This window comes from Strigops habroptila, chromosome 1 (assembly GCF_004027225.2).
Source record: "Strigops habroptila isolate Jane chromosome 1, bStrHab1.2.pri, whole genome shotgun sequence".
Taxonomy (NCBI): Eukaryota; Metazoa; Chordata; class Aves; order Psittaciformes; family Psittacidae; genus Strigops; species Strigops habroptila.
In genome coordinates, this window is record NC_044277.2 from 9506686 (window position 1) to 9521072 (window position 14387).

The following is a 14387-nucleotide window of genomic DNA, read 5'->3' on the forward strand; positions in this document are numbered from 1 at the left end:
TCCCCTCATGCAGTTTGGCTCCTTTTAGCTCATTGTGGAATTAATTTTGGAAATTATTGAGCAGAAATAGTGTGCAGCTGTTGTGACTCAGTATCATTAAGTTACAATGCAGGAATTAAGACCTTGTTGTATGGCTTTTGGGTTTGGGGCTTTTCCTGACTGCTGAACAAAGCTGTCAAATACACGCAGCGGTCCCTTGGAGCTGGGCCCAGACATCTCTTAGGTTTGTAACCCTCTATTTTATAATGTGTGTGCATGCTTCTATCTTAAATGCTACCCAGTAAACGTTTGAGGTCACAGGTTAAAATAACGTAGCTAAATTCCTTCTTTCTGGACAGCTAGTGATAGATGCAATGGTTTTGAATATTCTTATCATTTTTACTGGCATATAATCACCCTTGTTTGCTTTGTGTGAGAATAATTTCAAACTCTTATTACTACAATGTTACTGTTCAGCTGATCTGAAAAGCTGCCCCCATCCTTCTTCTTTATTTTGCTATACAATTTTTAATTGAAACAATTTTATTATAAATCTTTTCATGTATTTGGAGCTCAAGGCTCTCCTGGACAAGCTGGAGGCACTTTCAAGAGTCTCTGTGCTACATCACAGTTACTCTGCCTGGAGCAGAGCTCCCCTGTCCTCCTCAGCAGAAATTACTGCTTGTCCCAAGGCTCTGTCATGGAGTCACTCTTGCACAGTGGTGTCTTCTTGCTTGTGCATGAGTTAAGACTAGAGAAGAGCTGCTTAGTGGGGCTTTGGACCTTGGGGTGGGGGAAGGAGTTAAAAGTAAGCTGTGTGAGTATCCCCTATAACCTGCTCAGCTCTCTGTCCTGGTTTCAGCAGGATGCTGGGAGAAGCATGTGGCAAAACTTACTGCTGTTGGTTTCCATAGGAAGCGCTTTTCAGGCTTTTAAAGGGGTAATCTGTGTTCTTTGAAATTTGGAATAAACAAATCCATTGCCTCCAAGCAGCAGAGATGCTGTCTGTGATACTTGCACAGCTGTAGCGTAATCAGCTTAGCTTTAACTTCACAGAATCATAGAATAGTTAGGGTTGGAAATAACCTTAAGATCATCTAGTTCCACCCCCCCTGCCATGGGCAGAGACACCTTGCACTAAACCATGTCACCCAAGATCTCCATCTGAAAGACTTCATCTTTCAGTTTTACCTATTGGAGCATTAACTAGGGCTTCAGCTTTCAACTTCTGATACTGATGAGGAACCAGTTCATGGTTAGAACTCACTAAAACCAATAAAATATGTTTTAGGTGCTGAGTTACCCATTTCTCTGGTTGGTTTCCTTTCATGATAGAAGTTCCTCTCTGTTCATGTGACCTAGTATAATCTGGAGGAAAGTGGTTTACCCTGAGTATAGAAATCTACATTGTAAGAAATAAGGATTCCTCTGTTTAAACATTACTGAATAGGGCTGTAGGTCTTTGGGTTGCTGAGAGCTGATAACACTCCTCATAATATTGAATGGAAAAGCCCTTATGACCTTTTCTCGTCTTGCTGTTTTTATTACGCAAATGGGTGAGTGTTGCTGCGAACTTCCTGGGATGGTTTCGTTTCTGTTACGCTGGTATTGAGTCACAACAGTCAATCTTAACCTCTGCCGTATTCCTAAGAAATCATATCATTTGTATAGCTTAGATAGAAAAGCTGTTGATTCACTTGGGTGGTATTCAGGATCGCTTCACAGCTGGGTGTTAACAGCATGACATCAAAGGAAGCATCAACTGCAGAAAAATAGCAATGCTGAGTAGTCATAGGGAAGTTAAACATGGAATAGATGGCAAACAGCAGTACTGTTTAATGTTGTAAAGGTTTCCAACATCTCTTCCTAGGTTAGGAATCCTGAAGTACTTTTTTGAGGAGGGAAAAGCTGGATGTTAGGGAGTTCTTTAAAATTCTGCTCATGTCATATACCCAGTGCTAAATCACTTCAGGATTTAGATTCACAAAGGTTCAAAAGAAATACAGGAGATAATGTGCTACCCGAAATAGCAAGTTCACTTCGAATCAGTGGCTGTCAGGCACAGGACTCACTTCAGTGGTTCTTGCAGGCTTTTCTTTCCTTTTTTTGACTCCTTGCAGTAAAACAGGAAGTTTTGTAGCCTGGACTAAAATATCACACTTGTACCCCCACCCAACCACCACAAACAAAAAAAACCCCAACAACCCCAAATTAACCCAACAAGTCCCATTTTTGTTTTCCTAAAAGTCCTTATTTGTCTTCTGGATGCCCAATGTTTATGGCTGTCACTTGTTTTGAGAAGTGGAAAAGTTTATTTGGAAATATTTAACTTTCTGATTTGGCTAAAAAATCCCTTATGCTTGGTCTTCAACGGGCAGCTTCTGTTTCTATGTAAAGCTGTGACAAGGTGCAAAAATGAGGGTTATGGTAGTTCATTCTACTGTCTTTGCTGAGCCAAAGTAATGATTTATTGTGGACAACGTACCTGTAGGTGGATGAAATAAATCTTCATGCTGAATATTAGTCTTCTGTATGTGTGAATAGCCTCTTATGCCACACAAGCTTTTCAATTATCCATGGATTTTCCTTTTTTTATTGGTAGATATAACCTTGTTCCCCTCTTGTTAATCTGTAGTGCAGCATCTAAACCTTGAAATACTGTCTTCAAAGCCAACCCCATGGCTCTTTTTGCAACATTCCTCTTGAAGCCAAATCTCCAGACTAAGCTTTAGAGAAGCTGGATCAGTGCTTTGTGGACCTCACTTGGAGCATGCAGAGTAATTAGTTGCACTCTTAACTTAGCACAGAGAACTAAGAGTGCCACTATATGTCTGGATATACGATGTGAAGAGCTGTTTGCCAACGTAGCTGTGCAGAATGTGCGTTCTATTGGCATAAATGCATTTTAATCTGTGAATAAAGGACAGACAGCATAACATGTACTATTGGCAGGTGTCTAATGCAGGTTGAAAACTACCAAGAACGCTTTCATGTCACATCACCATTTCTATCATTTAATTATAAACCCAAACCACAGGTTTGAGTGTAGCAAGTAATAGGAGACATTATGACAGAATTGGGAAATTATGTAGGAATAAGGAAGGCTTAATATACACATGGCTTAATATACACGTGGACATCTAAGGTGCAATTCAACATCAGAAGGAGAAGTGAAAATGAGTGGAGAAGATTTGAGCTGAAGCTTTCTACAGCCAGAAGTCCAAAAGGTGGTTTTATAGCAGGCAACCTGTAGATTTGCTTTCTTACAAAGACCTGATGTCACTTTGCAGTAGTGATAGATGCCTTTGCATAGACTTAATCTAATGTTTGATGGCCGTACAGATACAGAATAACCTTCTTTTTAGAATCAGTGATGTTAACGTTGGAGTTGGCATCCATTTAGCATTGAACCCTGGGTTCAGCTGCCCTGAAACTTCCTTTGAAGCATGATCAAGGAAGCATGATCATAGCATGAAGCTATGGTTTATTATTTTATAGCTTAACCATCTGTTATTGTTACTAAAGTAAAAATCAAGTTTTATTACTGAATATTTCTTAGTGTCTTTTTTTTTTATTACCCACAGGATGTGGGATGTATTTGACTTGTGGTTCAGCTTTGGACTGGGCTTGGGTTTTATGTTTTAATTTGTGCTTCTAAGAGCAATCAGGTTTTGGAGTGGTTTCCTCAAACTTAATTTGAAGCCTGTAACTGAAGCAAGAGAGCAGGAGCAACTAAAAACTGCCAGAGCAGTGCTTGAACTGTTCAGCAATAGCCAAAGGGCAGTTAAGGTTCATTGACTGAGAACATCTGTGCTGTAGTCCACCTCTGGCTCACACAGAGATCAAGTTGGTGATGCTCACCAAGGGGAAATCCTGGTGCAAGCTTGGCCTTCTAATAAGCAATTGGAACATTGGCTCTGTGAAAGCAGCAGAGTGGATTGTGTTTAGAAGGTGACTACTGAAGCCTTGGTACCTAATACCTCACGTGGAGTACATGAATCCTGTGCAAGCTTTCCTTAGTGAGTGCTGGAAGCTTTATGAAGTAATTCTTCTTGACGTTCCCTGACAAGCTGAGGTACCAGTTGAGTACACAGAAAGTAATTGAGATTCTTATTGCAAGTTTGTTGTCAAGTCTTTCTTTCTTACTACTCCATGTTTTCAGTTCTAAATAGGCAGAAGAGCCTGAGTGTTGGAAAGCCTGCAAGATCACCAGTCTTGTAGCACATCTTGACTGACAGTTGCTGATGGGTCTATGATTGCATGTAGAGGCTTCTCGATTAGTCCAGTCAGCGTTGGGCAGAAGACACTGGTTGCATACTGGAAGTTAATGTTTTGCTTTTCTCTTCTGAAATCTGTACTGCTGAGTTAAGCTGCATTTGTTCAATAGGAGGCGGTTGCCCAAACACAAGGCTTAGTGGTTAACCAGTTACTAATTCTTCTCAAGTTTCATTATCCACAATGATGCTGAGTTTACTCGGTGCATCTTTTCTATTTGGGTACCATTTGACTTGTGTCAACTACAGGCTTTTCCTCTGACAAACTGAGTGGTGGTTGGTTTTGTGTTCTGAAAATGAATAGCTGCAGTGCAGATGATTCACTGCCCCGCTCTAATGGCTGTAGACATTTTTCCACATTTGTTCTCCAACTGTTGTGAGAACTCTTTCAATTCCTGTTGTAGTTGGCCTGAAATGTTAGCATATGCTTTGGCCTTTTTCTGCTGTGGTGAAGTTAGGCTGCAAGTTAAAGGAGGAGCTGTGTGTGTAATAAAGATTCCTAGGATGGGCTGCATTAATCTTTTTGCTGTTTGACTCCTTTAAAATAGTATAAAAAAAGACTAAACAAAATCAGTGAGCTGTTAACCTGTTAAGTAAAAGGTAATTTTCCTGCCCAGAGCTGCTTCTCTCTGTAATATAACATTAAATACTTGGCTGCCTCAGAATCAGAAGCAATTGAAAAACTGCTTGGTTCTGTTATTTAATTTTCACTATGTATTAAATTACACAGTGTATGTGTCTCATCTTGTGCCTGCTGGTCTTCTGTCTGTATTAGTGTGGAGATCCAAACCTGGAGAATCAGTCAGAAGCAGCTCAGATGCTTTGCAGATCCACTGTACTATCTGGGAGAACCCAGATAACACACTCTGAACTTGACAGAGGTGATTGTTCATTTAGGCACTCCTGTCTCTGAATTAAGGTGCACCCAAAGTGCAAAAATCTTGTAAAGAATCTATCACCCCATTAATTTCACATGTGGCCGTTTCTAATGGATGCTTACTGGTTATTCCCTGCTGACTGCTGGAGACCTGCCAGTCAATTCCTAATCCGTTTAGATAGTGCTTTATTAGATTGTGTAGTGCTAACCTCTACGCTTAAAATATTGTGTGATGTCAAGTGACACTGTGTAAAAATCAAGTATCTATCAGCTTGTCCAGTATAAACCAAGTTGATAGCATCAGTCTGATCTGTTTTGCCTGAAGGCATGCTCATCAGTACTGAAAAGACAGGAGTCCAGTTAATGGATTCCTGTGCTAACATCTCTTTGCTTGTATTGATGATCTCCTGTGAGGAAAGGCTGTGGAGTGGGGTTGTTCAGCCTGGAGAAGAGAAGGCTCTGGGGGAACCTTATTGCGGCCTTTCAGCTCTTAAAAGGGGCCTATAAAAAAGATGGGGAAAGACTTTTTAGCAGGGTCTGTTGCAACAGGGCGAGGGGTGATGGTTTTAAACTAAAAGAGGAGGAATTCAGGCTGGATTTGAGGAAGAAATTCTTTACAATGAGGGTGGTGGTATACTGGCAGAGGTTGGATGAACCATCCCTCGATATACTTAATACCAAGCTGTATGTGGTTCTGAGCAACCTGATCTAGATGAAGATGTCCCTGCTTATTGCAGGGGGTTGGACCAGATGAGCTTTGGGGATCCTTTCCAACCCAGACTGTTTTATGATTCTATAGTCCAACTGGCTTGTAATTCTCAGCTTTCCTGGTTGCTTCCTTTTGCCTCATGGCTTTCCTGGGCCTCTTCTCTCCTCATGACTTCGTTATCACAAGAGTCCTGAAAGACTTTGTTAATAATTAACTTTCACTGGTTCATTGAAGCCTTCAGGACAAGCTACCTGAGCACACTTTCCTCGCAGGTGGTAAGTGCTTGTGACTAAGTGCAGAATTCTGTCTGGAAAGAGCTGAACAACTCTATTTTCTTTCTAATAAATGTATCAGTTGGAAGCTGAGACATTTCTGTTTAGTAATGAACTAATAATACTGTTAGGAAACATCTTTTAAAAGTCCCAAGCCTTGCTGCCATACTGGGGTTTTTTTTCCTCTATTACGTTAATATTTATTTCTGTAGTCTGGTTATTCCAATAAATTTGGACTTCTTTTTGTTTATAATTCAGCGCATCAAGTTGGACTCTCACCCTAAGTCATCTTAACTGGAGCTCTTGACAACCCCCCAAAATTAAATACATATATTTTTAAGTAGAATTTTTTAGTGTTCTTAAATGTTTTGTCCTATTTGATTTTTCTTTCACGTTTTTTCCAGGAAATCAGCTTTATGAGGTAATGGGGGTCTAACTTCAGTTTCAGTTTCTCTATTCACAATATCAGTCATGTTCATCCCTGGCCTGCAGGGGACCAGCGTTTCCCAGTCGGTGTTTGCTTGTTGTTGCTTTGTCTCAAAGTGTGAATTGAGCAGTCTGCAGGCCTGAGGAGGGAAAACCCCTCATATTTAATATACATTTGGTGAGAGTGGGTGAGTTTTAGGGACGTTGCAGTAGCTTTTATGATGAAGATGTTGCTATTAACCATCTTTTTGTCCTGTGAAGTAGCTGTTGTCCTGCAGTACTCGCTGGTGCTTAGTGCTGAGAGAGTAAAGAGAACTTGAAGCCAACTGGCAAAGGAAAAAGTATATGCTACTCAAACTTAAATCCTAGTCAAGGAATAAGCCTCGTTGAAAGAGATGCATACACTGGAAAGAATGGAGGATTAAATTTCTACAGTTGTCAAAGTGCCTGACAGTTGTCTTATGTTCAGTGCTCTGGGGAGTCATTCCCACTAGGGTCTCCACTCTGCTTCTTGCCTCAGGTGCTGTAGGTCTTCAGAGCCTTCCCTAGATAATGTCACAGTACTATTTCCTATGAGGCTTTCTGAGACACTCTTAATAGTCCATATCTTCTCTTCCAGCTGTACTATTAACATAATTATTTCAGCAGCCTTAAGATGGTGGTTGATAATGTGAATTAGCAGGCTGAGCTGGTCCAAGAACGCTAGTTTTCTTTAAGCAAATGCTTTTCAGTGGCGACTTGAAAATGTCATGTCTGGAGGTCAGCATTCGAGAGCTGATTTGTGTGGTTGAATCAAGAATCTTGTCTCAGTCTCTTCTTAAAGCAAAGTAAGATGCAAGTGGAACAAGTTGCCACTGGTATTTTGTTGCAGCTTTGACTCCTTAGTAATGAAATTCATTACAGAGTATGTGTTCTTATGGATTATCTAACACCAGCAGCCTTTTTCCCTAGAAACGTTTGTTGCCAAATAATTGTGTTCCCGCTTTATTTATATGCCTAGAGATAAAACACAGCTCTGCGTTCTGTTTCCTTAACGTTTTCAAAAGTCACAGTGACACATAGATCCAGAATGATGTTTATGAAGTAGACCCAGAAAAATAGTGTCATGCCTGGAACAGATGTGTGTTTGCTTTTACAAGATATTACATGTAAGACTTTTGGTGTAAAAGACTGAATTTTCATGATCTCTTTTTCTTTTAAAACAGACTGGAGGCCAAGAACAGAGTGCAGCACTGGCTGTAGGTAAGAATTGAAACTTAACCTGCTTGAAAACTCTCTCCTGACATATAAGCAGCAAAAAACACCCTATAAAGGGAAGAAAATGGGACTGTGCTGAGTATTAGCAATTTTCTCTTCAAGGACTAATTTTCCCCTATTTTCTTCTCCAACTTTTGAAATCTGAAGTGTTCACTGAGAAGTCCTGATCTATAACCTGATTTGTGCCTCTCTGTGGTTACAGATGCTAAACCAGGTTGAAAGTGATTGGTTCTCTGCACAGCACCTCAGAGCACAGCCTGGTGGTGACTGTGAAAACCCCTTCACTGTAGTGATGTGTAGAAGTTTCCATAAAGGCATTTTTAGTGTGCACTGAGTATAGTAGTTTGGCCACATTTAAGAACTTGTCCTGGAAGATTGTGCCTAAACTTCTTGGAAGATTTGAATGAAGAGATAATGTTTTGGTGATTTTTCTTCCTCAGTCTCTTTAGTAAAGTTACAGTGTAACTGAGCACCTCTCCTATGGAAACAGGCTGAGAGAGTTGGTCTTGTTCAGCCTGGAGAAGAGAAGGCTCTGGGGAGACCTTAGAGCAGCTTCCAGTACGTAAAGGGGATTGGAACTGGATGAGCTTTAAGGTCCCTTCCAACCCAAACCAGTCTGTGATTCTATGAACTTTACCTCTTTTCTGAACCAGATGCCTTATGCCAGAAACCAGTCCTCTGAACTGGCTCGTAGGGCTGAAGAGGTAGCACATGGTTTTAGCTTTCAGTTTCATAACTTGTTACTTGTCATCTAAGCTACTGCATAGAGTGTATGTGTTATTTTTCAAGTTTATTGTGCTGTGCCAACAGAGCTAACTATCTTCTGTCAGATTGGGAAGGTAATGCTACTGAATGGGAGGTAGGATTTATTTTTCTTCCGTTTCAGATTAATCATCAAAAAGCTTTTAGAGTTCTGCAGAGCTGATTGAATTGATTTGTCATCAGTTTTGTTGACAACTGTAGAAAACATTTCCAAGTGCTGTCCAAACTACTTGAATACTCCACTCAGAATTAAGAATATATGACATTATAAATGTGTTACTAAAGTAATTGTCCTGATTTTAGTGCATGATGGATGTATTAAAATAATTTGTTTCACACAGTTGCTGGGTTTGATGAGATTTATATCCCATTTTTGTCATTCTTAGAGCTTATGGCAGTGCTGCATCAGACCAACAGTCCTTCCAGCCTCTACTGTCTTGCTTCTCTGGGGTTATGGAATAAGTCTAGGAACTGGGCAAGCATACAGCAATATTTTTCCAAATCTGCAATAAACTAATGGGAAAACATGCAGTGTCAGCAGTAGTACCTTTGTCATTTGGTAGCCTTTACTTCTGAAGTCATGGGTAAGTGTATTGGCAAAGTTGCAATTAGAACTAGTGTGAACTTTTATTTACAGCATTCTGTGCATTTGCAAAGGATGTAAGCGTCACTGAACTAAGTCAGACCTTGGGTCTGTCTAGCCAAGTCCAGTCTCCGGGAATCACCCTCTTTCTTCCTTCTGCATGTGTGCGCTTGGTTTTGCCCATCCTTTCGCACCCTCTGCTCAATTCCTGTACTAGAACAGCGCTGCCCTGCTCAGGAGAGGGTCATCAGGAAAGCTAACAAAGCTCAAGGGGTGTTGCTGGGAATGGCACTGCTTGCAGAAGGAGGAAGGCTGTCCAGTGAACAGCTACAGCATGTGGCAAGAAACTTCTGTTTTCTTTGAAGAAACTGTGAATTAATGGGATTTTGGGCTTTGAAGGGAAATTGTTTATAAACTAAGATGGTGGTGTCTGCTTCACCAACCCTAAAGTTCTGGTGTCTGATTGCTGATGCTTTCACCTTCTCCAGCTGTGCTGAGACAAAGTAGCTGCCTAGTGTTCTTAACAGAGTCTGAAACCAGCTGGGAATCACCAGTGTGAAGAGTTTGAAGGGACTGGCAGGAGCCCTACCCAAGCAACACCGTCAGTAAGAAAGCACCAGTAGGCTGGCAGTAGTGAAGATGTGGAGACTATTAAAAACTTTGGTTAAGCTTCAAAGGATGGGACAAACATAACTACATGTTGCTTTCTGAATAAAGTTAAAACTTGAAAAAAAAACTTAATATCCAATAAAACCTGAACCCTCAAAGGTAAGCAGATGCCTAGGGAGGAGCGGGAATAGGAAGAGTGTATATTGATGATTCTCCTAGCAAGTATTTTCAGGTCAGGTGTTCTTCTTAGCCAGGTGTGATTATTAAATGTGTTTGGTATTCTTTAATGGCTTTCTGTTCTGCATACGTCCCTGCTTTTCCCCAAGTACTGCTGCAAACTCCTTGTGAGACAAGATGAGATGGACTTGTAGAGTTCACAGAAGGACTGGTGCAGGAAGTCATAACTCTACATGATATTCTGCTTACTTGCTACTGATTTTAACAAATTGCAGGTTGTATATCACTGGACAGTAGCGAATGTTCATATTTCCAGTAGGTGGTTGAAAATAAATTGACTTACGATACCTTACACTTACTGGACACCTTTAGTTTGATTTTAAGATTAAAAAAACTTGAGGTTTGTTGGGAGGGTTGGAAAATGAGAGAAAAGATGACCAGATTTAGCACAGCTAGAGGAATCTGCACCAGTGTGGTCTGGGGTTTTTTGTTTGGTTGGTTTATTTACACTTGCTTTCTAACTAGAGAAACTATCCAGGCTAAGAAGTATTTGATACTTCTTTGATACTGATACTACTTTGATATTGATACAGATAGTCTCATAAGGCTATCTGAAGAAGTAACTAGAAATAGCAAAGATGGCCGTGGAACCTTGATCTTGCAAGAAATCTCTTGTGAAACTTCAAAGCAGCAAACCACTATGTAGAGACCAGTTTTATTCCTTCACCCTGCCTAATGCCCATCTGGTTTTGTTACTGTTTCTGAAAACAGAAGGGATAGGAAGGATTATCATTCTGCTAGTCATTTTGTGTTGTACCATCAGTTACTTGTTGTGTTTCATTAGCCTTCTATGTTCTGCAGACACACTTTGACTGATGTCTTGGAAGAAGGAAATGTCACAAAATAATGAGAAAGCTATCCTGAAATATGGAAACCTGCCCTTCCAGCTGTGCCATTGGGAAGGCTGTAGGACTTCCCTTCCTCCTTGGTAGTTCAGAGCTGGTGTGTCACTGGACTGAATTTGCAGATGCACAACCAGTGTGAGGTTTGTACACACAAGGTTTGTGGTGTAGTACTGTGACATTCCCCCCAAAAGCCTTTGAGATAGAATGTGGCAATGAATATTTATATCCACCAACTTGATGACTGGATAATTCATCATAATATTAGCATAGGATTTGCAAGCCAAGGCTGAAGGGGTACAACAGTTTGGAGCCAAGCTGAAAGAAATCGTTTCATTTGAGTGTTAGTGATGCAGCTGATTTGTAGTCCTTGCCCTAGTACATTAGATGGCAGTGTTACCAAGGCTGCTTGTCAGGCAGAGCCTGACTGCAACTGCATCTAGCTCGGGCGCTGAAACCAGCGACTGGGAGTCTGATTCTTACAGATGGGAATTGAGCTACTTTGAAACAAAACACATTTCCTAGTAAAAGTCAGCTTGAAGAGGAGCGCTTTTTCACAAGTGAAGTAACAACCAAAAGGTGGCAGATCAATTGCATAGACATTAAAGTTAGGGATTGAAAAGATGGGGGTTTTTCTAGCAGCTAAATAAAACTTGAAAGTTTGGGGGAGGGTTTTTGGATGTTTGGTTGGTTTTTTCTTTACACTGAGGTGAAAATCTGGCAGAAGAAGGACTTACACAAATTCTTGTTATTGCTGGGTTTGGTTTTTTGGAGACGAGAGCTTGACAGCTGTTAAATTACAGGCTGACATCCTTGAAATAGGAAACCTAATAATGTGGTAGTATAGCACGGTTCCAATAGGCATACCATCTTCTGTAGAGCAAATTTGTCTGTAAAATCATAAAAGCAATCTGTAAATCTACCATATCTCTTGTTAAATGGCTTCTTACATCGTTATGTACCTGATAAAAATAGAATGTTCTCAGCTTACTTTGAAGAAGACAGAATTCAGAATCAGCCCCAGTTTCCATGATAATGCCACGGTATCATGAACTAAATGCGGTATTTGGGCTGGAAGAAAATTGCTGTAAGAGCTGTAAGGCTCTGAGAGAGCCTGAACACATTAGTTACAAGCTTCCCTTTCTCTGGAGGATCAAGTTGTAGAGTAGTGACCTCTGTTGGAGCAGTTACAGCGCTGCAAGAGGCTTTTAAGATTTCAAACGGAAGGAGAAAGCAGAGTGTAAATTACACTGAAATGGAAATGTCCCTGAACTAAAAATAAAATACCTCTTTTCCTGATGGTTGCAATGTAATTGTATTAAAAAGAGCATTATGCAGAATTAAGTTAGAAAGCATATTGTATCATTTTGAAAGAGGAAAACACATCTAATTATTTTTTAGCCCCAGATTCACTCTTGGAAGAAATCTCCAATTACTTGTTGAAGGGTAAATCAGAGCAGATTTCTGGAGCATAGTCTCTCCCCTTTACAATACAAGTTCTGTTTTAAACATAAGAGCAATCCTTCCAGACAAATTGGGGTTTATTCCAGACATGTGTGGGCACGCTTAGTTATTTTATTGTAGCTCCTGTCAAATAAGTTATTCAGTATCAGTTGTGCCACTAAAATATTCCCAAATTAATAAAGCTTCCAGACTGCCTCTCCTAAAGGAACTGTGGATTCTTCAGTGCCTTTCCTTGATTTCCTTTAAGTGGAAAACCGGACTGAATAAATACTGACCTGACCATGCTTTACAGTTCTGGTTTTGAGGAATGTGAGCCTTTTTTCACTCGTCTGTTTTCCCTGGCAGGCCTCCGCTTTCCTGATATGGCAAGTTTTGAATTCGGTTTTGTTCAGAAAGGAGACTTTATTGATGATGTGTGATCTCAAAAAAAAAAGTTAACTTCAGTTTCAACTAAAACAGTTTATTGTATCACAGTCAGTCGAGCCAAAAGAACTGACATCAGAGGCAGCTTGAAACAGCTTTTAAGTAGCCTGAATACTTACTTTCCTGTACAAATCCACTTTCTATCTGGCTGTACACATTGTTTTTCCACTATGCAGATAAGGTACTGATGATTGAAGCCCAAGAATTCATGGGTGGGTTGGGTTTTGGCAGGTCTGATTGGGATTTTTTTGTTTGCATATGTTTTATTCTTCTTCATAGTTGCTTTGCAATTAGTGGCTTGTGGAACAGTAACCACTAGGTGTCAGGCATGGAAAGCAGTGCTCAGATCCTTGCAGAGGTTCGGACTGCGAGGTATGTCATAAAAGTGTATATAGAAACTGATGAAATCTTACGTTTGCTAGAACAACTTGTCCAGCAATGAAGGAAACTCTGTGATTTATGTACAACTGGTGAGTGGTGTGGCACTTCATATGTGCTTGATTCAACAGTTGGGTGTCAGTATCTGAATTGATACCTTCTAATATTAATAATATTACTATAGCTATGATCTGTCCTCAAAAAGAGACCAGCTTATCCAAAATCTAACTTGTTTTAAGCTAAAGGCACCAAGCTTCTCCTTCCTAAAGCTAAAGCTGATAGTTTCCATGTGATGGTCTCTGTTCCAGGCTATGAGTGAAAACTGCTACTTTCTTACTATTACCTCAGTAATTATTTCTTATCCAGACAATGTGTTTTATTACTTGGGGATTTTGTTTAATGACAAACCTTTATTAGTTTAAATACCAGTACTATCAGTAGTAGGACTTAGTATGTATCAGAGGGCATCTGTGCTTCTCTATCAAGAGAAATAAACGTGCATTAGACTAGGAAAAACATGTTGGGATCCAAGGAAAATGTTATATCTTTCTGAAAAGTGTGATTCCCGCACTGTAGTTTGCAAACCTGTTTCCATCTCGGCAGCACTCCCTAGCTTCTAAGGTTGTGGGCAGATATATTCACTGCTCGTGAAGCTTAACTGCTTCATTGGGAGAGAAGAGGGTGCTCGATCCAATAGGCTGTCTGCTCGCTGATAGCATGTGTTGCTAAGGGCTGCCTGGGACTCAGCTGATGTGGGCAGCCACCTATTCAGTCTTCCCCCTCCCTGTTCATGGCCAGATACTATAGGCAGAAAATGTTCAGTAAGCCTTGAAACAACTGCCAGCCTGATAGGATTATAGTTCTAGAAGAACAGTACAGGGAGACGTTCAGCTAGGTTTTTATGGAGTAACACTGTTATAAGACTGTAGTGTTATACTATAACATTAGATTTTTAATGCTACAAGTGCTTTTCACTTATTATTTTAGCAAAGTATCTCTGAATCAGAGGTTTATGGCACACATACATGACCAATTGAAAATTTAAAACTTGATCTCTGGAGGAAAATATTTGCTTTTCCATTAGATGTGCTCTCCATATACTGTTAACTTACTGTGCTTAACTTCTTCCTCCAAACTCCAGAACAGGGCTACGAGGTTTTTGTGGCATACAATTTTTGTACTCTGGATGTTCCTGTTCAGTCTTAAGCTTCATTAAACGTAGCCTTGGGAATAGCTAATGCTTTTCCAAAAGGTGAGACACTGTTTTCTTGAAGCAGGTGTTCTTCAATGGTCAC

The 14387-nt window shown here is 40.3% G+C and overlaps 1 protein-coding gene across 5 annotated transcripts in view; it reads left to right on the plus strand.

The window, feature by feature from the left end:
• Positions 1–14387, plus strand: part of CYRIB (CYFIP related Rac1 interactor B) — a 101065-nt gene that overhangs the window by 62620 nt on the left and 24058 nt on the right. For all 5 annotated transcript variants that reach the window (XM_030479395.1, XM_030479426.1, XM_030479384.1 and 2 more), the window contains exon 3: positions 7743–7779. The gene's annotated coding sequence lies outside the window, so the exon portion shown is untranslated. The remainder of the gene's footprint in view (positions 1–7742; positions 7780–14387) is intronic.